This window comes from Mytilus galloprovincialis, chromosome 13 (genome assembly GCF_965363235.1).
Source record: "Mytilus galloprovincialis chromosome 13, xbMytGall1.hap1.1, whole genome shotgun sequence".
NCBI lineage: Eukaryota > Metazoa > Mollusca > Bivalvia > Mytilida > Mytilidae > Mytilus > Mytilus galloprovincialis.
The window spans coordinates 27,646,469-27,673,660 of record NC_134850.1 but is presented as its reverse complement, the minus strand read 5'-3'; the positions used below and the strand labels follow the sequence as shown (position 1 = coordinate 27,673,660).

The 27,192-nt window shown below is 32.0% G+C and overlaps 2 long non-coding RNA genes across 2 annotated transcripts; both read left to right on the top strand.

Moving 5' to 3' along the window:
- Positions 1 to 466: 466 nt before the first annotated feature.
- Positions 467 to 1,641, top strand: LOC143055869 (uncharacterized). The gene is made up of 2 exons (XR_012972152.1): positions 467 to 685; positions 1,499 to 1,641. It is a non-coding gene; the product is annotated as an uncharacterized LOC143055869 (long non-coding RNA).
- A 2,321-nt stretch (positions 1,642 to 3,962) lies between these two features.
- On the top strand, positions 3,963 to 26,325 carry LOC143057913 (uncharacterized). Its single transcript, XR_012972858.1, has 6 exons — positions 3,963 to 4,255; positions 8,815 to 9,003; positions 13,153 to 13,323; positions 14,597 to 14,706; positions 18,221 to 18,311; positions 25,951 to 26,325. It is a non-coding gene; the product is annotated as an uncharacterized LOC143057913 (long non-coding RNA).
- The last annotated feature ends 867 nt before the right edge of the window (positions 26,326 to 27,192 follow it).

Here is a 27,192-nt window from a genome sequence, read left to right as displayed (position 1 = left end):
CCAACTACTGTAGGTCGAGTAATTTGTCATAACAGCAAAGAAAAGTGCAATAAAGATATTATTTTAAGAAAAACAAAATTAAAAAAATCGTTTAACGAATCTTTATTGTTCGTAATAGTTCAACAAATTTAGTTTTAAAAGCACTTTGTTTTGAATAAGATATAAAGTACATGTATGCATATATTCTCTAAACATTCCAAAACTTGTGTACATTATTGAATACCTGCAATTTTATACACCTAGTGATTAAATACAAATGTGTTATCATACAATGGTCTTCTCTGCCTCAACATTTAATAAAACAAGTCATGTCGAAGGCTTTGTTTTCACCTGCATTTACTATACATTACTTTATCATTTAAACCTGAACTTAAATGTCTTTAAAAGTTACGTAACTGGCACACGTATATAACACGGTATTTTTTGTATATTTTAAAACTATGGTTAACTTAACATGACTGTTTTCAACATTCAACTTTCTATTTTAGCTACATTTGAAGTGGTTAACATAATTTCAAACTCAACACAGACTGAAGATTTTATAGATATAACAACTGTTAGAAACAACCCTATATTCATTGGTATCTTCTGTGGATGTGTGTTCTTGGTGACTATCTGTGCATTCATGTGGTCGTACTTACGAACAAATCCATCAGAAAGATTTGATTTAACCTTAACCATGTCAGTAAGTATTACAGCTGTAATTAAGAGGACGGTCGTTGTTTAAAACTGAACGGATGTATTAACCGTTTTAATTAATCATTTTGTTTATTTCAAACGATACAGGGTAAAATATTTTGCATCATAACACATTATCTTTTCATATACGTCTTCAATGGCTCATGAAAGGTCTTTTACCAATGTTTCATTAAATTCTAGATTTATTTTCTTTCGATATGATACCAAAATAATACCAATGCAAACATATGGTAAAAGTCCGAGTCAGCCTTTTCCCGCCATTTAAATAACCCAAATATCTCGAAAAGGAGCTCTGTAATTTATCAATATTTTAAGCTTATTTTATTTCTTAACTCCTGCTTTTTCGACTTAAAGCATCATTTCTTTTTAGATATCACTGGAGTAAATCTTTAATCAGTCATAGAATTTAACAGCGATTAACTTGGCGTTTATAATTTCCAAGCTTATTTACCAGCAAACACAGACACACAATGAAGAATCGTAAAAACGAAATGAATTTTTTTTTTAAAAAAGTATTTCAGAAGTTTAACTTGATATAGACGGTATGAGTTCAAATCATTTCAAAAAATGTGTGATGACCCCTACAAAAGAAGATTTATTGTTTGATCAATAATTTTTCAAATCATAATCAGCAAAATCTAGAGAAATGAATCTGATGTGATGTGTCAATTTCTAAATGTATTACCCGTCACGTTGAACAGATAAATCAGACAAAATCGGAATAACACTTCTTAATATCTAGAAAAAAAAATACATTTGCAATAATATTAAGTGTCCGTATGATTTTCTTATTTTACAGGTTTCCAACAATAATTCAACATCACAACAAACCAGTCACAAAGACGGACATCATGGAAGAGAAAGTGTTTTTAATCTTTTTAATGAAACAATTGACGAAATGTATGAAAATAAATGATAGAATAAATTTATTTCAAATCTCAATCGTCTGGTATATATAACAAAGGGTCTAGGTTTGGGTTTTTGACAATTATTTTGTATTCTGTTTACCCCAGAACGACCATCATATTATCAGATTATAATAAACATGGCATTAAGTTTCGGTTGTCCTATCAATTGTATGAGAATCCATTACCAACGTCTGCATAGAGGAAAGAAAACAGAAGATAAAATGTGTACCGTTTACCCCGAAGCCTTCGATCATTTGAGACAATTATTCACCAGAGCCCAAATGCTGTATTATATAAGCAAATATAGGTCATGAACGGTGCCGACATGAAAAAAAGTAAACATAGTTCAACCGAGAAATCGACCAGCCTGTTTAAAGATAAAACGCATAATCAGGAATCGGACACATTTGACAACAGAACTAAAAGAAATACGAGTTTTGTTCTTAACGTAAATTTATGATCACATGATACCTAATACCTTATAGGAGAGATTGTGCTTTATTTTCGTATGATGAAGACATAATATTTCGATCAGACTGTATGGAGCTATCATGTCAGTAACTGATCAGACTGTATGGAGCTATCATGTCAGTAACTGATTATTCTTCTATTAATTCATGTTGGTCATTGTCATCTTTAACGCACCACCTGAATATTGACAGGAATCTGATGTCCAGTAGTTTGTTGATGGGGTTCATAAGTGTTTCACTTTTTTCGTTTTTTATATAGATTAGATCATTGGTTTTCCCGTTTGAATGGTTTTACATTAGTATTTTTTTGGGGCCCTTTATAACTTGCTGTTCGGTGTGAGACAATGATCCGTGTTGTAGACCGTACTTTGACCTATAATGGTTTACTTTATAAATTGTGACTTGGATAGAGATTTGTCTCATTGGTACTGATACAACATATTCCTATATCTATTGTGATATAGTAGTTGAACTACTTAGACCACTCGGCCACTGAGTATCCAATTAAACATGAAATTCACATCAATGTCTTAAATTATTGATAACAGACTGAAGTAAAAATTGTGAAAGTCGTAATACAATAAGAAAATAAGGTTATACAAATGCATTTTCCAAATATAAACTTAGAATTTTCGAAAACTTATTTTGTAAGATTTGCAGAACTCAAATGAAGTTTCATGGAACAATTCCCTTCATCTTGTATAAAAAAAATAATACATTTGATTTACAATTGTCATAATCGTTAACACATTTTGATAATAATTAAAACCCAATTGTTCAGAGAACAATGGAAGGTCTTTCCAAATCAATTTTATAAATTATTGATGAGAATCTACTTTCGGTTTGACTTAAAAATACTTTTGGCATCAAAGCATAGGTTTCTTCATACTGATTCAATACATAAATGTTTCTATTTCTTTTGCCTGAAATAAGGGAGATAATTGTCAACATACGGTTTAAAAATGTCATTTCCGGTCTCACATGATAGCTTTATTTACACTGATTCAATAAATATATGGTTTCTATATACTTTGCCTGTAGTATTGGATAAATAATGTACTTTCTAGGTACTTTTCCATGAACTAAGTACAAAAATATCTACTTCCGGTTTACTCCAGATCACTTCCGGTTGATATTTGTCAAGGTTAAATGGTCCAATAACTTTTATGGAATGTCATTGGATTTATTGAGACCAAACGTATCATATCTTAATCTCAACTAAACAACATTTTGCATCATGTCTTCAAAAGTGATAGAGGAGGTCAAGGAACAAAGAAAAGTCAAAATTTTAAATTTGACCTGGACCTTTAGGCTTGATATAGTTTTTTATTCTTTGGACCAATGACCTCAAATCGACTGATCCTAGGTCTTTATCATATATGGTTTACCAGTTACAAATGCATATCACTTATTTCAAATGGTATGGGGAAATAACTCGCATATGGAGTCTTCGTCTCGCCCCCGTTAAATGGGGACAAAAATCCTGAGGATAAAGCGAGCAATTTGGTAAATTTAATGTTTCGCTTTTTTTTTTTAGGTTACGGAGGAGATCTCACCACAAATAAAACAGTATTTGGGGGGATAACATTTACAATAAAAAGTCTTCGCCTAAACAGTGCCAGTCTCAAAAGCGCAATTACTGTTCGATATCATAAGCAATTGAAGCGGCATCTTTCGAAACCACAAAACATAGCAGGAAACAAATCTGGCGCAAGAAGAAAAAAATACAATCAGAACAAATACAACTACAGAAAAGGGGAAAAACCTAATAACAAGCTAGTAAGTGTGTAATCTAAGTAAATAAGGATGTCGGATCTTACTTGTAAGTATTAATTACATCACACGAGAGAACCAATTTATTATTTTAAATAGTCACAAGTGCACCACTTTTAATGTTGTTTACGTCAAATGAAAGGTGTCTCTTTCGCCTACATGTATGTGAACACAAATGTAGTATGTGACATACGGTTGAAATGGAAAACGATATTCTTTTCAACAGATCTAATTCTGCTTCAGTCAAGAGACAAAGACTATATCAGTTTTTGCTACAAGTTAACTGGAGATCCTGTGTGGCTGGTATCATATTTGGCAGTTCTTTATCCATATTGCTAAGTTTATCTTTATTTTTGATCATTGCACCGTACATGAATGACAAATCTACAGCGGACGGTCCTTTCGGTAAGTGATTTCCGTATTTGATAAACCTTTTTCTGGGAATTGTACGCTGCCTTTTAGTGTTAGAAAAATAAGCTTTTGAAAATGGTACATATTTAATTTACCTGTATTTACAATACACATGTATATAAACATTATTAGTTAATATATACACTGTACTATTATGGTAAACTGCACTTATATAATTATTTATCTTGTACGATTTTCTGAGGGTCTTCTAGAGTGGGCTGACAAAATAGAGCATAATGGGCAACGAGTGCAGAATAAAGGTGGAAAATATAAAGAATAGAAAAAAATGTATCAACAAAATTAAGAAAAGAGAATAATGGGATAATAAAATACAAAATAATAAAGAATAAGAGACAAAATAAAAAAAAAAGGGAAAAACGATTTAAAAAAAAAATATATAAAAAAAAATAACAACAATAGTGAACCACCAATCATGACCCTTTTTCATATGACAGGTGTCAGGAAATCAGGAAAATAAAAGTAAATAAAAGTATGTCTTTTTTTGTGTAGCAAGGTAAGAGATGAAACTAAACTTGTAATGTATAAACGTATTGAAAAAAGAACCTTTCACCTTAATTTAGTAGATAAAATATATGTAACAATCTACAATCTTTACTGATTATGTAAATGTGCCCTTGTCATTATTTACAAATTGTGTTACAGTTTTATAATGTTGACATAGGCTCATGACAATATTATTAAGAATACGTCCTCTGATATATTTTTCTTGCCAAACTTACTAATATACTAGTAGTTACAATATAGTTATTAACAATCGGCTGATGGTTCACGAATATCAATTTAAAAACCTGTCATTGCATCGACATAAAATTGTCAAATAGTTAGGTCTAATACCGTTTGAATTGCTTTATCACTAGTGTCATGTCCGAAAGATACCAGAGGGACAATTAAACTCGTAGAAAACAAACTGACAAAACTATGGCTATAAAGAACAAGACAAATAGAGACACAAATTATAGTACACAAGACATAACATACATATAGAAAACTAAAGACTAAGCAAAAAAAAAAAAAAAAAAAACACCAAATACTGGAGGTGATCTTAAAGCGAATTTCACAATCTTTGCTTTAACTTAAATGCATAATATGGCAGATTCTTATATGCATAATGATGTTAAGCCAAGATTATTTTTGATTATTTACCAGATCCTCAAATCAATAAAAAAGGGCTAGGGAGAGTCAACTTTAAGCTGTAGATTTTTTCAAATTTTAAAGTTATTATTGTGAAAATGAATAAGAACATTCTTAACAAAAATCGAAATTATGTTAGAAGTAAACCTACATGTTTCATGTTTTAAGAACCTTTTTCCATTAAAACATGTTTGAATTGAAAGCGCTGTAAACTTTAAACTATCCGAATCATACGCAGTATTTCGAAACTTCAATATTCATATTCACAAAATCAAATTTTGACCTCACGGATAAAAAAAAATCAATTTAAGAAAATAGACCTAAACTATTTTGATAAACTGATGCGTTTAAATGTATCATACATTCAGAAAAGTACATAACCTTTATACTTGCGTAAATTATTGCACAGAGTATCGACTCTTATCTTAACTTAGGTAATTAAAATACTGAACTATAATTTAAGTAGATCTATCGAGTAAATTATTAGTACAAGGACTGTCAAAAAATGTAAGATTATACTGCACAAGTATTTCTAAGTATATGTTTTACAAAGTGTAACGATTGTTACATGTGATAATTTGTAGAACCAATTAGTTTTATTTTTCAAGTATGATGAAATAAGCATTAGAATAAGAAGATGCACAAGGATTAGATCAAAGTTAGACAATTTGAAATATCATACACGATATAAATATTGTCTTCTATAAAAGTTCATGGAATAATAATAAGTATGTAATAAAAATTCCTGGAATAATAGTAAGTATATAATAAAAATTCCTGGAATAATAATAAGTATGTAATAAAAATTCCTGGAATGATATACATACAGGAGAAGTTCCTGGAATGATAACTATGTAAGAGAAGTTCTTGGAATAATAATAAGTATGTAATAAAAATTCCAGGGATGATATACATGTAAGAGAAGTTCCTGGAATAAAAACTATGTAATAGAAATTCCAGGAATCATTTTCATGTAGGATAAATTCCTTGAATGATAGTTATGTGACAGAATTTCCATAAATATAATTGCGTTAGACACTTTCCTTGTATAATGTAGAAGAAATGCAAGAAATAATTTAACTGCTATACCCATATTTTTGACATTTTACCTATTATGTCTGTTTGTTTTATTCACACATCGTTGAAAATATAATTGAAGTTGATGCGACTGTCATAACAATAAGAGGTTTAGGAAAATATAAAACCAGATGTAATCAACCATTTTCTACAAACGAAAATGCATGTACGAAGTTAGGAATATGACAGTTGTTGGACATTCGATTGATGTGTTTTGACTTTTGATTTTACCGTTTTGAATTTTCCTCGTATTTTTGTTACTTTTACTTTTTTTCGAGCAAGGAAAACTGAATGTTATATTAATCATAGGAATGTTATGAGAATAATTGATGTTTAAAGTTTGAAGAATCAACGTGTTTTACGTTAAAAAATTATATGCCATTAATGCTGCTTATGAATGTAAAATTGCTTCTTACTTTTACATGCTTTATGCGTGTAAGTTCTATCATTTATATTTATGCATTTATCTTCAAACATTTCACAGAATCTATGTTAACTTTTGAAGAAATTACACGTACTTACTTTTTAAAATACTCTCAGGTGTAAATAATAGCATGATATACATGAATCTTTTTTAGTATAACCTTTAAGAACTACTCTATGTGTAATTTCCAGTCATTATAGAAACACATTGTATGGTGTTTAGTGTTCCTGTAAATTAATTAATGGAGAAAGAATACGTAATCTAAGTTCTCAGGAACTTTTTTAGTCGACTATTTTGTTCCATGTGAAACATTTATTTTGCAGAACCATATAAAGGCACACAGCTACTGTATGTCAATGCACATGAAATGCAACCATTCACATTTAACAAATAAAATAAACAAAATACCGAACTCCAGTGAAAATTCAAAACAGAAAATCCCTTAACGAATGGCAAAATCGTAAGCTCAATAACATCAAACAAATGGAGAACAACTGTCATATTCTTGTCTTGGTACAGGCATTAGTTATGTAATAATGGTGGATTACATCGGGTTTTGTGGCTATCTAAACCTCCCACTTGTATGACAGTTGTTTGTAGTTCTGGCAGTGAGAGGGTTTGAAATTTCTTTTTTCTCATTATAACGTCAGAATAAGGAGATTTGACATGACTGGCAATGAGACAACGGGTGTATAGTATTTGTGACGTGTTCACGGTATATGTATATACGAATAAACAATACTGGTAGAGGGAAATAATTTATAAACTTTTAACAGAAAAATCTTCCTCACTACGAACATACCAAGGAAATCAAATAATTATTGATGGTATTTTCAAACGGACTATGTTCTCAAAGTCCCGGATGTGAGGTAGAGTTAAAATTACTTGTCGACAAAACAAACGAATGTTGCATACAATTACTCTACCAAAATGGATATGGCATCAATGTGTTATCCATTATCGTAAATTAGACCTTTATGTGATAAGTATTGTATTGATGTTAACGGTTTAAGAAAATCATCTCCCTTCCTTCTTCATTGGTGAGTAGAGGAGAGTTAGCAAACGGAAAGGTCTCAGATATAATCTACAACTGTTTGGACCTTTTGGATTATAGCTCTTCATCTTTTATATAAGCTTTGGATTTCAAATATTTTGGCCACGAGCATCACTGAAGAGACATGTATTGTCGAAATGCGCATCTGGTGCAAGAAAATTGATACCGTTAATTTTATTACTATCACTGGGTCGATGCCTCTGCTGGTGGACTATTAGTCCCCGAGGGTATCACCAGCCCAGTAGCCAGTACTTCGGTACTGGCATGAAAATACGGATTTTTTTGTATTATTAAAATTTGCTGTTACTAAATGATAGAAATTATTATAAATTAAGGAATGTATCTCCCTCATGCAAAGCTCTGATTCCTTTCACGGATTTGGCTATACTGTTTGGACCTTTTGGATTATAGCTCTTCATCTTTTATATAAGCTTTGGATTTCAAATATTTTGGCCACGAGCATCACTGAAGAGACATGTATTGTCGAAATGCGCATCTGGTGCAAGAAAATTGATACCGTTAATTTTATTTTTTTTACTACAAATTATTGTCGCAATTTTTTTTTTACCTAAAACTAATATATTTTATAAAGTATATTTTTTGGCACACATAAAAAAAAATAATGATGCGAATAGGTAAATATGTATAGGACAGATGAAAAAAAAGCTGACTGGCGAAAATGCAAAACGCAGGATCCAACTAGCCATCAAACACAAAAGAACAAAGATTGTATGTTTCAGGAAACTTATATGTATTTTTTTAGGGACACAACATAATATTAACTAAATGTTTAATTGAGAATATATATAAAAAAAAAATATCTTTCAAACGTTCACACTTTTTTAGCTGCTCCATTAAAAGATATTGATGGCATAGAAATTAAATTTAGTGACTGGCAATGGGGATCGTGCTCAAAGACATGTGGTATTGGTGTACAGGAAGGGATCAGAACCAGTATATGCCCACAAAATGTTCATTGTGTAGATAATGAAACTGAAATTTTAAAAAGACATTGTATTAGTGAACACTGTTCCGGTAAGTAAGAATAAAAAGGTTTAAGGTGAACATGTACGTCATGGAGACAGCGACCAAACAACAACAAAAGAACAAAAGACATAAAGAGGTCAACATACGGACGTCAACAAAAAACACGCTTTAATTTTGTAGACTATCACTCTTACGTAAACACATATTCTATATTAAGAAACAAAACAACACGATAAATCAAGACAGCACTTGGCGAGGTATATGATTTCTATAATGTTAATATTTGATGGGGTCAATTAATTGTATATCGAATCCAATCCGTTTTTTAATATCCTTGGAAGTTTTTTGCCTGATCTAATGATTTACAAGGACCTTGTTATCTTGATAAAGCACCATCCCCTATGTGCTGATAATATTTTTGTGCACTACTGAATGTTTCAATGAACCGCTCTATTTGCTATTTTGAACAGCGAAAACATTACTATGCAAAATACATGAAAAAGAACCAAAAGAACAATGTTTCCTGCTATTTTGATAAAACGTGTAATTGTCAAAATCAACCACACATGCACAAATATGTCATTGCTTGATATTAACTTCATTTTTCACAATTGAGTTTCATTATATTACATGTAGGTGGTTTCGTTGTAACGTACTCGGCTTGGTAGTAGAAGATCATGCGTTCAATGACTAATGATAATTTATTGTTTAGACTATTCAGATGATTCTTTACTTATATATTTACCACGAACATCCTCATGTAACAATATTTGTGTAAGCATGACAATTTAAAACTAAACAAGAAACTTCATTACATAGAAGTACAAACTTAGAATTCAATTCCAGAAAGTAAACATCCAGGGTTAATATCTTTAAAACCAACAATGCAAGAAAGGATAACTCATACAAGTGAGAGGTCTAGCTAGCTATAAAACCAGATTTAACTCACCATTTTCTACTTTAAAAAATGCCTATACCAATTCAGAAATTTGACAATTGTTGTCCATTTGTTTAATGTGTTTGAGCTTTTAATTTTGCCATTTGATTAGGGACTTTTCCTTTGAATTTTCTTCGGAGCTCAGTATTTCTTTGTGATTTTACTTTTCACAATTTGTTAATCAAACTAGTCGCTGCTGAAAAATTTAAAAAACGACGATGCTATGTTATTTATGTTTCCTTTTTTTGATGAATTTACCCAGAAATGGGAATGATAACATGTTTTTATATTTTTTTCAAATTTTTCAAATTTAACGAAAGTACTTTATCTTCATGTATTTAATAAAGCTAGTTCCATTATTGTGTAAAACAGAAACTATTTTCAACAATTTGAAATTTACCTTCAAAAAGTGAAAAGTAAAATCAGAAAAATATTGAACTCCGAGGAAAATTCAAGACGGAAAGTCCCTAATCAAATGGCAAAATGAAAAGATAACACACACTAAACGAATGATGGACAATAACTGTCATATTCCTGACTTGGTTCAAGCGATGCACAGTCAATGTCAGTTAAAATGAGAATACAATTGAGAATGGAAATGGGATATGTGTCAAAGAGTAACAACCAACCCGACCATAGAACAGAAAATAGCAGAAGGTCACCAATAGGTCTTCAATGCAGGTAGAAATTCCCACAACAGCGTTCTTCGGCTGGCCCCCAAACTAACACTACTTGAACCAGCATGTCAAAGTGAACCTCATTAATCAAAACATCTTAACATAAAATTATGAATAGAAAGAAAAAAACTGCAATGTTATGTTTAGTATTAAAACAATTTTTTTTATATCTACCACACACACCTTCATTGCTTCCAGAAATATTTAGTAACTGTATAAAATAGTCTATTACAGTTTGTCATAATAAAAAAAAAAACTGATCTGGTCACATTTTTTTTTTCGTTATCGCAAGTTGAAGACTTGTAAAAAAACAAAATTCTTTTTAACTTTTTGTTTTTAAAAACAAATTATATTAAATAGAAATGATATAAAAACATAACGCGGTGTGGTCGTATTTGGACATCAGTGAATTAAAACTCGATGCTGACGCACTGTACTCAGATTTGTGTCAGTAGCAACAGTAATTATGAATATCATGAAAGGAATCTATTGATTTTAGCCGTTAGATAATTATAATGACGAACAAACAATACTTGAACCATTTCAATAACTAACATATTTTCTGCTTATAGTCAATGCGCTTTTGTTTTCTACAACAAAAGCAGTTTAAGATAGTTTTATATGAATTTTGGCGACCTGGTTTCTTTTGATACATTACTAAGGTGTTTACGTTGCAGCAATACAACTTATCGCTAATCCCGGCTGACCCGGCCGCTTGAACTTTTGACGCATACAACAATCACTTTTTCATTGTGGCGTCAGACATTTTGTTTTATGACGTAAAAATTTTACGGGAACCTGTGTGATATCCAGCAATGGCGGACAAATAGCGATAAGGTGTATAAATGTCATTTGTTGATAAAAATGACAGATTAATGAAGAACTTAAGCAACAAGAGTTAAATATGAACAAATAAAAAAAACCAAAGCAAACCAAACCGAACATGTTGTTTCAGGTACCAGTTTTACGGATTTGTAAAAAAAAAAAAACGTTTAGATCAATTGAATGATAACCCAAAACATTTTATTTTTGTGGGGTTATCTGATGGAGATGATGGATGACTGTTTAAAATCAAACGGCAGCTTCGATGCATATTCGCTGAGGAGATGTTAAAATTGCATGAACATGAATATAAAAAAGAAGATGTGGTATGATTGCCAATGAGACAACTCTCCACCAGAGACCAACATGTCACAGAAATTAACAACTGGGTCACTGTACGGCCTTCAACAATGAGAAAAGCTCATACCACATAGTCAGCTATAAAAGGCCCCGAAGTTACAATGTAAAACAATTCAACCGAGAAAACAAACGGCCTTATTTATGTACAAAAAATGAACGAAAAACAAATATGTAGAACATAAACAAACGACAACCACTGAATTAGAGGCTCCTTCTTGGGACAGGCACATACATACATACATAATGTGGCGGGGTTAAACATGTTAGCGGGATCCCATCCCACCTTCTAACCTGGGACAGTGGTAGAACAGTACAACATAAGAACGACCTATAAAAATCAGTTGAAAAAGGCTTAACTCATCAGATGGACACAACTACAAGTGGACGTGGCCTTCTTTTACTTGACCAACATACTGAGTCGAATTTTTCACTTGTTAGTACATGAGGAAAGTTTAGAAAACAGTCCGACAATGTCAACCTAACTAGAATCAGTTTTCTTACTACGAGCCGTCCAGTTTTTGCCCTATCTCTTAAATGACATATACTTAAATCAAACCAGTTTTCAAAGTTTTAATTCACAATTGAACTATTCCAACACTGAGGCGAGCACGCTTAGATGGGACCATCAAAGCTTCCGTGGTTGATTTATATAATTCACAACATTCTAATTTAAAGAACACTATTTATTTGACTACAGTCAACTACAAGTACTCTTTTGGTTATCTTTTTTTTAACGCGTGTACCAAAATTATTATTTATCTTTTCCGTGAACAACAAATCTTCAATTTACTGTAAAATCGTATTTGAATGTTGTTTTTAAACAGCGAAATTATCAAAAATCTAGATTTTGAAACGAATTAATGATTCATACCGCACCCTGGATGATTTGTAAAGTTTTGCAGATTCCTACAGGTGTAAACTTGTACTTTGGATTCATTTATTTTCGTGGGTACTAATTTTCGTGGTTTGAGGAAAACTTGCATATTCGTGGATATTTAATTTCGTGATTTTGGCAAAAAGTTATTAAAGGTACCAGGATTATAATTTAGTACGCAAGACACGCGTTTCGTCTACATAAGACTCACCAGTGCTGCTCAGATCAAAATAGTTATAAAGCCAAACAAGTACAAAGTTGAAGAGCATTCAGGATCCAAAATTCCAAAAAGTTATGCCATATACGACTAAGGTAATCTATGCCTGGGATAAGAATATCCTTAGTTTTTCGAAAAATTTAAAGTTTTGTAAACAGAAAATTTATGAAAATGACCACATTATTGATATTCATGTCAACACCGAAGTGTTGACTACTGGGCTGGTGATACCCTTGGGCGAAGTCTGCATACATTCCTATAGAAAATTTGCAATTCGTTAAATATCTAAATTCGCGGTGTATATTTCCAGTTGATGGAAAATGGAGTGTTTGGATGCAGGAACCATGTAGTGTCACGTGTGGTGTTGGTACCCGTCTACGTCATCGGCAATGTTCTAATCCACATCCTCAATATGGCGGAAAAAACTGCACAGGAAAAAGTTTTGATCACATAAATTGCTTACAACCCAGCTGTTGTCCAGGTTATTATCATAATTAAAAATCTTTAGAGATAAAACAAAACCTTCTGGAAGGGGGTCTTTATTTCAGTATTAATTTACTATTGATGCAGGTTTTTTCTGCTCTTTATTTTCTTCTGCAATTGTTATCTGCTCTTTAACACGTTATTTTTTGTCTTTTTTATTTGTTTGCCTCGGTTTTTGAATTACTAATTTTATTTCCCTTATTCTCTTTATTTTGTCCTTTATTCTCTGCCCTGTAAACCCTGAAATTGTCGTTTGTCAATGTGTGTTATATTTGTGTTTCAACTGACTCATTTTGTTAATGAGTCAAGCGTTTACGATTTTCTCATTTGAACTGTTTTACATACTGTTATTTCAGTGCCTTTAATATCATGCTATGCGGTATGGAATTTGCTCATTGTTGAGGGCCATGTGGTGACCTACAGTTGCTAACATCTACACCGTTTTGCCTATGGGGATAGTTACTTATTGCCATCACACCATATCTCTTTATTTACCTTTCGCTACTAATGATTTGCCAGTATTTCTCTGAATGAATCTAAAACATTTCTTGTGCTAACATTACGCGAAATCATTTGAAATATATAATTCTTCATTTACATGGCAGTGATCTTATGAATAATGAGTTAAATAATTGGCTAAATACTGTGCCTTAATTTTGGACAAAAGAATAACGAATTTAGATTTAAAATCGATATCACTTAATATCAATTGGAAACTTTCTTTTTACTGCTTGAACGTTAAACACATGTATGTTCGACACATTATTATGTGTATAAATTTTTTTTTTCACAAAAGATCAACATACATATTTGAGTTACTCTAAATACTAGAGTCATACAAATATTCAGTACATAGGTCAATATTTCGATAACAATCTTCTTTTATCAGGTCATATACAAATCAAAAAGTTAAACAGCATTATTTAACTTGCAAGTCTATAAATTTCAATCTTATGTTTTGCGCTTTCGTCGTTGGAATCAATTCCATAGTGAGGTCATAATATTGGTGAAAAAAATATCTAAATTTAACGCTTATATTTAGACTGCAATTATAAAACTTGTCATCAGTTTAATGTATATCTGCAATGCATAAACGTATGTACATGTGATAGGCTAAACAAATGACAACTTTTTGTTTTGTGTTGTTTAGTTAGGTAATTTTTTTTAGCAATACAACAATTACCAGAACAATAATTCTAAACGTAGTAATGTTACTTTCCACAAACTAGCAAATTATATATATTCGCATAATCATTGTTAATTGTTTATAGGATTGACATATGATACCCGTATGAACTGCGCCGGAGGCTGGATGCGACGTGACGACTTTGGTGCATGCTTTTGTTTTAGTAGACAACGTTTGTCATGGAATAGTGCACAGGTAATTCTAGAACCACATATGATAAACATTTGAACAGGTATTTACAAAGATTTGCATGTTGTTGTAGTCTTTGCTTATTTTTGAAGGCCGTATAGTGACTGATAGTTTTAATTTCTGTGTCATTTTGGTTTTTCGTGTAGAGTTGTCTCATTGGCATTCATACCACATTTTCTTTTTTATATTTGTTGTTTTTCTGGTATCAAAGTCCGTTCGCTTCCTACATATATCTCGTTAGGTTTCTATATTTTGAACCGTTAAGTGATAAATCTAAAGGTCTGTAAGGTGTGCTACGAACGAGAATGAACTTCCTATTTTTAAGATAAGGACAGACACTTAGTTGAACGTTGATATTTTCTATTTCTAATATCTACTGCCTGCCATACACTGTTTTTTTATCCTTAATATTACTTTGATTATAATTGTTTTAATGATGTTTACGTCACTTAAACATAAAGCGAAAAGGATTAAATTTTGCAAATATCAATAACGTTCATCCTAGATCATGTAATACTATAAAAGCTATACTATACATTTTAATAAAGAAAGGTACGAGTTTTGAAGTTGAATTATTTGTTGATAGATTGAAAAATTATCAAATAAAAGTAATGTTCAAATTTACTTAGGCATAGTTGAAGTTTATCTTTTATTCCCCCCCCCCCCCCTGTGATCATATAGCTCACCACGTGTTTGGGAAGTTATACAGAAATACAGGCAACAGTATTATACCGTTGTTCAAAAGTCATATATCACACAAACTAAAACCGAAGGAAATATTAGGTTTCAATATTTTTGGAGTAAGCAGTCATGATGAAGATAAATTCAGAGAGGCGGTACGCAAATACTAAAATCATAAAGTGTTAATTAAGAATTCACACATAGTGTTTTAATACAGAAATCTTGTGAACAACGAACACGTTTATTTTTCATGATTACAACAAAATTGGAGAAGAAAGGGTGTTGTGAATCATTATCACTACATAAACATGGAACAGTAGAGGAAAATCCCTGTATAGCTATAAATACCTGTCTCAAAGTTTAAATATGAAATATCAAAAGGGCTAAAACTGAAAAGTAAAATTGACTCAAGTAAACATTGCGTTATAGAAAGAAAGTATTTACCAAATTTATGCAATCGAAATTTAGAGAAAGAAAATGTATGATTTAATTCATATCGGGACAAAGAACTTGTTAATTCGCGGATAATACCACTTAGGCAATAATAGTCCAGTGGCAACGGCTCTGGCCTAATTGGAACACATACATGTATTCTACTGATTTCCTCATTCATGGTACGAAGACAAATGTCAGATACCAAGTATTAACAATTTTACAGCTTTAAATTTCAAATTATATGATTTTCCCCAGACGGTATATTACATCTTAATGTGTTTGGCGATTTTGCTCATAGAGCAGATTTAATATAGAATTTTCTTATCCCAGGAATAGATTACCTTAGCTGAATTAGGCACATTTTTTTGGAATTTTGGGTCCTCAATGCTCTTCAACTTTGCACTTGTTTGGCTTTATAACTATTTTGATCTGAGCGCCACTGATTAGTCGCATGAAGACGAAACTCGCGTCTGGCGTAATAAATTATAATCCTGATACCTTTGATAACTATATAGAAAAGATCAATGCACACGTGATAATCCTATACATTCGTTTTAAAGGTTGTGATTTTAAAACTGGTATAGAATCATTCAATATCCAATTTCTTTCGTTTCGAATAAATATTTTCCTCATTGGCTATCAAACCACAACTACTTCTTTTTATATCGTTTCCAAATTGAAGATGAAATCTCTGTCTTAAAGATCTTGAAAATTCAAACAACAATTTAACGTGCATTTTCTTGGTCTTTTTTTACAAAGGTAACAACTGTTAGATGTTCAACGTTTTGGACTAACCAATTTTTTTAAGTGTTATTCTAGTTTATAGCAGTGGTTTGATGCCATGACTTTCGTAAGTTTTATAGCCAGCGGTTAAGTTCGGACATACTTTATATATATATATATATATATATACTCTAGTAGTCAGGACTGTGACAAAATGTTGACTGCTATATTTTTAATATTTTTACCTAGTATATCTGTTTGTTTTGTTCACGCATCGATGTTAATATAATGTTATTTAATGCGACTGTCGTACAAGTGAGAGGTTTAGCTAGCTTTAAAACCAGGTTCATCCACAATTTCACACCCAACAAAAATGCATGTACCAATTCAGGATATTACAGTTGTTGTCCATTCGCTTGATGTGTTTAATTAGTTATCAAAGGTACCAGGATTATAATTTAGTACGCCAGACGCGCGTTTCGTCTACATAAGACTCATCAGTGACGCTCATATCGAAAAATGTATAAAGCCAAACAAGTAAAAAGTTGAAGAGCATTGAGGATCCAAAATTCCAAAAAGTTGTGCCAAATATGGCTAAGGTAATCTATTCCTGGGATAAGAAAATCCTTAGTTTTACGATAAATACAAAGTTTTGTATACAGGAAATTTATAAAAAATGACCACATAATTGATATTCATGTCACCACCGAAGTGCTGACTACTGGGCTGGTGATACCCTCGTGGAAGAAACGCCCACCAGCAGTGGCATCGACCCAGTGGTGTAAATAGTTATCAAAGGTACCAGGATTATAATTTAGTACGCCAGACGCGCGTTTCGTCTACATAAGACTCATGAGTGACGCTCATATCGAAAAATGTATAAAGCCAAACAAGTACAAAGCTTTTGATTTTACTATTGGATAAGAGAATTTCCGTTTTGAATTTTCCTCGGAGTTCAGTATTTTTGTGATTTTACGTTTTTTTTAAACTTTCGAAAGTTACATGAACATATTTCATAAAATAAGGATGATTTGGCTATTCTATGTTCGTTCATTTTTGTTTTAAAAACTGGAATAGTACATGACATTTGCTTTCAAATTGATATGTTTAAAGGATCATGACGAACGGTAATCGAGAAAAGCGTGGATGCAAATAATTTAACACGTTAAATCTTAGTTCATTGAAAAGAAAATATTTTAATATACAGCTAAATATCTTTGTTTGGATCTTTCTGATTAAGCAAAAATTAACAAGATTCTGACTCTGGTATTCAAATTACTTTACAGAACGACTGAATCAGAAGAATCCTCCCCATCCCTCCCAAATAAAAACAAAATGTACACAAATACCACAAATATTTAGAATTTTCTCATTATGAAGCTATAAATCTTTATACCTGATAATATGAAAACAGCCCCCTGTCCTGAATTTTCGTAAATGCAAAAATTTGCATTAGTAATTTGCTTGTGTTCAAATCTCGTGAATCCTTTTTAATATACAATCTAAACAACAAAACTTTAGAGAAATTCGTGAACTGTAAACGAAAAAAAAAAGACTAAGACACGGTGTATCAATAAGATACTAGTAAGTGTCTTGTCCTTCACATGTGTAAGTTTCCCCTGTTTACCGAAATATTTGCATTTCTAAAAAAAAAATTGAATTAAGAGTGTTTTTTTTGTAGGCGCAATGCCACATGCAGAGTGGATCACTTGCAGATATTTATTCAGAAACTGAAGCAGTATGGCTGGCTGATTACAGTCGTTTGCATACAGGTTTGCATTTTAATAAAGCATTCACACGATTTTTTAATGAAGTATTCGCACGCTTTTTTACTGAAGCATTCTTCGCCTTAGTTAGAAAAATCACACTATATTTGTAAATCAAATACAGTGAAACCTGACTAAACCGAATCCTGCATAAACCGAAAACCTGTCTAAACTAAATATGTTCTTAAGCACCGTCATATCAAATTGCATGCTTTGTGAACCTGATAAAACCGATTATCGGCCAAAACCGAAAAAAATCTTAAGTCCCGAAGAGGTTCGGTTTAAACAGGTTTCACTGTATAAACAATATGAACAAAGTAATTGGAACATGTTTATATTTCTTTTGCAATGTAATAATTTGATAACTATTCATAAATAAGTATAAAATTTCATTTGTTTTAAGATAACTAAATGTTGAATTATTTTATTCTGAACTTTTTTAACTTCTATGTCATTAGGTCGCTGATAAAGTGTTATCCAGTCGGCAATCATAACACATCTTCTGATCTTTATATTAACAAATGTAAAGTGTTGATTGTAAATGTATCAGAGTTTTGCCTTACTCGTTTAGACTAATTTTTATTTATTTGCAAACATGAGACAATTTAGAACTTGCTATTTGCTTAAGAAAAAGATCCATTGTTGAAGCTAAGGTGTCATAAAGAAGGTTTTTGGTGATTTTGTTGCTGGATTGTAGTTTCATTAGTATATACGTGATATATCATAGTATTTATGCATCTCTAAAAATTGCCATGTTTTATTTATTCAAAAGCTGAAAGCCTTTTATTATTGTCTGATCAAATACCAGGGGAATTAAGAAGGTTTGACATATAACCATTAAAGAATTAAAAAAAGTAGTAAAAGGGTTAAAATCTATTCATCGGAAAAACATATAATCTTATAATGCATGTAACTATATTAATCTATGAATGACAGTGTTTACCAAAACATTATAAAGACCAATTGGAATACTACTGGATAGGCTCTTACAAATACTAGCAGGTACATTATGTTATTGACTCTTGTAAAATGAAGAAAGAAAGAAAAGAAAATACTTATAAAAATTAACAATCATAAAGTCTAAAGATATTCATTTCAAATTTATCCGCATCAACTCGATCTTGCTGAATTAAACTTTAATGGTGTCATGTCTTTTTACACCACTTTTCTCGTTTGCAGTCTCAACCAACATCTTTTAATACTGCTACAGCTTTTCCCTTATTGATGCTTACGACGTTACTGTATGATACTCCTATGCAGAACAGCTTTTATTTAATTATTGTTTCTCCTATTTTGATAGTTCACCTGGCCCAATCAACCAATGTTTCGATGATTGCCACCATGACTAAAACTAGAACATAGGGGTAAAATGCCCCTGAATTGGTTATTTTAAGGAAATTTTGCGATTATTGGATATTATCTTGAAAATTATTATAGATAACGTCACAATAACCAAATTGCACCGAGTACCCAGTTTGCACATATTAATCAAAAATAGTTGCGAAAATCTTACAAGTTTTCTTTGAGACAATACAATTTATATTTTCCGTAATTTGACATTATACACGCCTTTCAACATAGCTGAATATATTTAAATATACACAAAACGTTCACAGTAAATATCAATCGATGATGCATTCACTTGCGACGTTCTCGTAAGTTTTTGACAACATTAAAATCATCTTATCTGAAACTACTGAGACAAATTAAATCAACCTTTGTTACAATCATCATAAAGGTATCTAGTTAAACAAAATGTGTCCGATCACCACGTCTGCCAACCAACTTTGCGGGCATAGCTAAAATAGAACATAGGGGTAAAATGCAGTTTTTGGCTTATATCTCGGGAACTACAACACTCAGAATAAATTTGAAACTAAGTAAGATTAGGTATCTGTTAGAGGTCTATCTGTCCTGAAATTTTCAGACGAATCAGACAACCTGTTGTTGGGTTGCTGCCCCTGAATTGGTAACTTTAAGGAAAGTTTGCTGTTTGGTTATTATCTTGAATATTATTATAGATAAAGATAAACTTTAAACAGTAATAATGTTCAGCAAAGTAAGATCAACAAATAAGTCAAATGACCAGAATGATCAATTGTCCCCATAAGGAGGTATTGCCCTTAAAAGAAAAATTTTAACAATTTTTCGTAAATTTTTGTGATCTTTTAAAATAATTTCCTCTGAAACAACTGAGACAAATTAAACCAAAATTGGCCACAACCATCATCAAGTATCTGTTTTAAAAAATGTGGCAGACATTGCATAAAATAGAACATTGGGGTAAAATGCAGCTTTTTATTTTATATCTCTGAAACTAAAGCAACAGTATAACGGTTACATTATTTCATGCATCAATTGTAAATAAAATATCAGGTAAGCGATACAGGCTCCTTAGAGCCTTTAGTTTAAAGACGTTGGATAACACGGGATAAACATTTGACCGAGTAATACATTACAGCGAATTGATCGGTTGATAACTGACGGATAATGTATCACATTAATAATCGGTTAACAGTTGACTGGCAGGTTTAGACTATTTACCGGAATATTTACCGGATTAGTGATAACATGAGCAACACGACGGGTGCAACATGTGCAGCAGGATCTGCTTACCATTCTGGATACCTGAGATCACCCTTTTTTTGGTGGGATTTGCGTTAATTATTCTTTAGTTTTCTATGTTGTGTCATGTGTACTATTGTTTGTCTGTGTTTTTTTATTTTTCGCCATGGCGTTGTCAGTTTATTTTCGATTTTTGAGTTTGACTGTCCCTCTGGTATCTTTTGTCCCTCTTTTTTAAACCAACTTCATAACTGTCCCTCTGGTATCTTTTGTACCTCTTTTTTAAACCAACTTCTTATATTTCAAAGTCTCAGCAACTCATAGTATCTGTAATGACATTTTTCCAGCTGATCTTTATTTTTTTAACTATCTGTTTTGGTTCAATAACCCACTTATCAGTTTACAAAGTATTGTTGTCTTTCATGATATATACGTCTTATTGCTTTGAGAACAATATTTTTCTTTCACAAATACTGATATTCTGATAGGTGATAATATTGTATCTTTTCTATTTGTAAATAGTTGCGTTGCTCGTATATATATATATATATATATATATAAACAAACCTTGCGATAATTCGGTAGGTCACGTTTGAGGAAAACAGACGGTATTGTATAACTTTCTCATGTGTTCTATAACAACTTTTAAAACTTGCTGTGTGACATTCACTGATCTGTTGACACCTGTCTTACTTGTTAACAAATGACACATCTATTTAAAAGTAACAGCTTATTTACAACATTAAATCATGTCAATCAGTTCATTATATATAATAGTTCCTTTGTGTATGTGCAACCTCGGTATCGTTTGTATATGTATCCTTTCATATTCTGTTCGTGTATCTTCAACATTCATATCATTTGTATTGACTGCCTCTAGTGACATCGTCTTGTGCATGCCTAAGTAATTACATCTTCTATATATCTTCTAACAACCTCCATATAGCATGCAATTTAAACCTCCCTTTCGTATGTAGTGACAAACACACGTACCTAGTGTCATCATATTGTGCATACATACGTACTTACATCTTCTATCTATCTTCTAACATCCTCCATATAGCATGCAATTGCAACCTCCTTTTCGTATGTAATGACATACACACGTACCTAGTGGCACCATATTGTGCATACATACGTTCTTACATCTTCTATATATCTTCTAACAACCTTCATATAGCATGCAATTTAAACCTCCTTTTCGTATGTAATGACAAACACACATACCTAGTGGCACCATATTGTGCATACATACGTACTGACATCTTCTATCTATCTTCTAACATTCTCCATATAGCATGCAATTACAACCTCCTTTTCGTATGTAATGACATACACACGTACCTAGTGGCATCGTCTTGTGCATTCATACGTACTTACATCTTCTATATATCTTTTAACAATCTCCATATATCATTCAATCATGACTTCTCTTTCGTATGTAATGACATACATACGTACCTAGATTTGCCATATCAACGTACTTGCAGCCATCGTAATGCATGTAATTACAACCTCCATTTCGAATGTAATGACATCTTCCCAAGCATATTTCAATTCAACGTTCAAACAACAAACCTATCCCTATAGTGTATTTACAACCTTCCTCTAGCATCTATTGCTGTCTCTATTTCATTTTCCTGGACCTGTAAACCTTTATTTTGTCTATCTTACAGCCTCTTTAACTACTTGTGTACTCAACCACTCCTTATCATCTGTACTCACAACCTTTACATCCTTCTTGGGTACTTACAAATTCCCTATTATACGTACTTACGACATCTATATCCTCCTTGTGTACTAACAAACTCCATATAAAATGTTTTAACAATACTCACAACCTCAATATCCTTCTTGTGAACCAACAAACTCCCTATCCATACTCGTCATACTCACAACTTTCATATTCTACTTGTGAACCAACAAACTCCCTATAAATGAAATTGAGAATGGAAATGGGGAATGTGTCAGAGAGACAACAACCCGACCATAAAACAAACAACAGCAGAAGGTCTCCAATAGGTCTTCATTGCAGCGAAAAACTCCCGCACACGGAGGCGTCCTTCAGCTGTCCCCTTAACAAATGTCTCTACTAGTACAGTTATAATGGACGCCATACTGAACTCCGAATTATACACAAGAAACTAAAATTAAAAATCATGTAAGGCTAACAAAGGCCGGAGACTCCTGACTTGGGACGGGCGCAAAAATGCGGCGGGGTTAAACATGTTTTGGATATCTCAACCCTCCCCTATACCACTAGCCAATGTAGAAAAGTAAACGCATAACAATACGCACAATAAAATTCAGTTAAAGAGAAGAACGAGTCCGATGTCAGAAGAGGTAACAAAAGAAAATAAACAAAATGACATTAGTACATCAATGACAACAGACTACTAGCAGTTACTGACATGCCAGCTCCAGACGTCAATGAAACTGATTGATAGATTATGTCTACATCATATGAATATCAGGCACAATCCCTCTCGTTAGGGGTCAATTATCCATAGTCATCATACTTCCAACCTCCATATCCCACTTTTGAACCAGCAAATACTCATAATACCCACAATCTCCATATCCTTCTTGTGTACTAATAAACGTTTTATCATATGTCCTCCCAATCTCCATTTTCTTCTTATGTACTAACAAACTTCCTACCATGTGTACTCAAAACCTCAATATTCTCCTAGTATATTTACACATTTATCGTATGCACATAAAGCCGCCATATAGTATGTTCTTTTAACGTATATTTTCATTTTTATTTGTATTTGCAACCTTCCTATTGTGTACTTATTATCACTTATCGTATAACAAAGGTAAACTAACAAAAATACCGAACTTTAAGTAAAATTCAAAACGGAAAGTCCCCAATCGAATAGCAAAATCAAAAGAGCAAACACATTATAACATGATCACAGACTAAATGCACGTATACACATGTTCAGCATTAAAATTTCAGTCAGATGCTGCTCCACATATCAATCAGGATCTGCTTACCCTTCCGAAGCACTTGAGATCCCCCTAGTTTTTGGTGGCGTTCGTGTTGGCAATTCTATAGATTTTAATGTTGTGTCATGTGTTCTATTGTGTGTCTGTTTGTCTTGTTTCATTTTTAGCCAGGCGTTGTCAGTATATTTTCGATTTATCAGTTTGACTGTCCCTCTGGTATCTTTCGTCCCTCTTTCAGTCATGTAATTGTCTCTTTTTCCATTCTGTATTCTAACTCGTACACATATTATAAGCATGTATCGAAACTAAATTAAAGGAAATTTGTATAAAACACCTGCAGTTTGAATTTATATTGGCACTATTTTTTTCAGTTATAAGCATCAATTTAAAAGCATAGTATTTGAATTGAAATATATTTCTTACAGCTGCCCTTTTCAATTATTAATGACAAATTTAAATTGTTTAGAATTTGTTTAGTTCTTCTGGCTATTTATAACCGTCTCTGCTGTTTGACTTTCACAGGTGTATTTACACATTCTTATCTGTTGACCTAGTGACATTCTTCAAAGACGCTTAATCAACGACTTTAATGCACCTAACTAACATACGGCTATAATACATATCTTTTAAAAAATATCCTTTTTGTTTTTCCCGGTCGTCAATAGTTCGTACGATGAATTTTTGTTATATGAAGCTCAAAGGTCAATAATGAAAATTTTTAATGTTATAAGAATTAAAACAAAAAGCACTTTTTGGTTCTTTGATGATTTTTTTTTACTACAAATCCCATGAACCTTTATAACCAGATTACCCTCATTTCAAATCAAATGCAGCTTAAAATGTTCATAGCGGAATATTTACAGAACAAGGCAATTCTTAAAAACTGCATTTGCACTAAATGTGTAAAAGGAATAAAAAAGAAATAACTGGCAATTAAAATACATATAGAAATATCAATGGTTCCCTCCCTAAATTTCGCACTTATCAGTAATCTCACATGAATTATTTCCTTTAAACATTTAAGTATTTCTAAGATTTGGGTTCTTTTTAACTTGAAAATGAATACATACATTTTGTTTAACATAAACGTCTAAACATTATCTTTTTTTTTGCAGATGATTATATTTTGGGCAAATATATTTGTTTGACGTGTGATTGGTTGTTTTATTAGCAAAAAACGTGATTGCGGCAATTTGATGAAATCAAAAGCTTCCTCAGTACTAAATAAGATATGCTTTTTGGTTGTATGTGATAACAAATTAAATGACAGACAAATATTTTGGTTATTACTTATGTCTTTCATTTTCACGTCAATTTCTAAAAAAGGCGCTTTCTATCAAAAACACGTCTTTAACATTTCAAAGTGTATTTGCTAAGTAATTGTTAACCTCTGCCCAAAAAAGGCCGTTCATAATTTCGTTATTCAGACGAGATCAGAAGATAGAATATGCAAAAATTCTGTTATCTTTTAAAATCAAAACATGTCCTTCCCTGACCTTGCACGATACGAAGATTTGAAGACCGAGTAAAAAAGAATTGTTGTGGGGAAGACCGTGTCTTGACCTATTATAGTTTACTTTGATAAATTGTGACTTGGACGGAGAGTTGTCTCATTGGCACTAATACCACATCTTCCTATATCTATATACAACCACCCTATCGTATGATATCAATCTACAATATAGCTATCCTATGTTATAAACAAGTTTATCAACATGAACGTTTCTACTATTGGAACAGAAGCCGACAACCATAACTACCTGAGTTCACACCCAGTTTTGCCTAAGGTTAATCTTTTGCTCATTCTTTAGTTTTTAAATCTATTTTTTTTACTGTTTTTTTTTGTCGTAGCGTTGTTTTTCTATCAACCATATCATGTTGTTTATTTTTATAGTTTTTTTTGTTATTGATTACCCCCTCTTAATTTTGTATCAATGGTCCTTTTTGTCCAACCTTGTGAATTCTATGGATTGTACTTTTAGAAAGCTAAATGGTTTCTTTTAAAATCAATCATCGATTTTAAGCCAACCTCAGCCTTTGAATGCATCACGAGTTATCTACCTTACACCACGAGAAATAACTTCGATAACGTTGTTGAAGATGGCTTGTTTTGTTCATGTTTTAGGAACGAGTGTATGGATTGGCGGGAAAAGAAATCGGTACAGATACATGTGGTTTACTTCCGGTGGAAGAACCAAAACTATGAACTACACAAGATGGGCACCTGGAGAACCAAAATTTTATGATCCAGGAAATCGTCATTTTATTTGTGTCGACCTATGGCCAGAACACCAATATAAATGGGATGATTTCGACTGTAATAAGAAACTGAATTTCATATGCAAGACATATTTGTGAAACCATTTTCGCTAATAATGTTGATCATTCTATTCTACCTTTATCAATACTTGTATACAACATTAGCATGATGTCAACTGTTAAAAGCCTTTGTTAAACAATAGAACATAATACATGGTGACCATATACAAGTATTGATTGATTGATTGTTTGTTGCTTTACGTCGGTCAGTGGCATGCATGTGCAGGACGACCACATCTTATTGATAAAAGTAACTCACTATCGCGATTGCAGGATTTCCCTGTTTCTTATTGCATGGTTTAGAAGTGAATTTTCATCATTAGAATTGATCGAATTCAACAAATCTGTAACAATTGTTATTGATAATTGTGAGGAAACGACCATTTTCACATGGATTTATTTCACAAAGTTCAGTCAAGTAAGATATCAACATAAAAGTTTTTACAGTTCAAACATGCTTTTTAATAAAATTTTCAAGCCGATTGTGGCCAATTCGGCATACATTTCTTTGGTATTTACTCGACTTAGTCTTAAGCAAACCCAAATGAAAACTATACGGTTACCTACGGCTTGGGCATATTAACTAAGAAAATTACCAATTTTTCATATAAATATGATTTTGTCTCGGGGTTTTATCTACCACTAAATGAAGAATGTTCTTTATTATTTCTGTTGTACTGACCGTTAATGATAACTTATAAAACTGATGTACAAGAATTATTATAGATCAACTGGGTTAACCGGTACGTTTTGGCGATTTCATACGAGTCGGCTCCTCAGCATTTTTTGTGGTAACACCGAATATAGTTGGCGAATTTTAAGATACTTGCTATACAGTGTAAATATTTTCCAGGATGTTCTTCATAAGTATAAAAATTGCAACTGAAGAAATTTATGACAGTTTTTTTTTTTTTTAAATCTCATATGACTAAGTATCTAACCAGGTACAGCGTGTACGTTTGTTAACATTATGTTTCATTTTGTATAATAACATTTTAAAATAAAACTTTAATGCTATTTTCTTTATATTTGTATTCATTACAGGGAT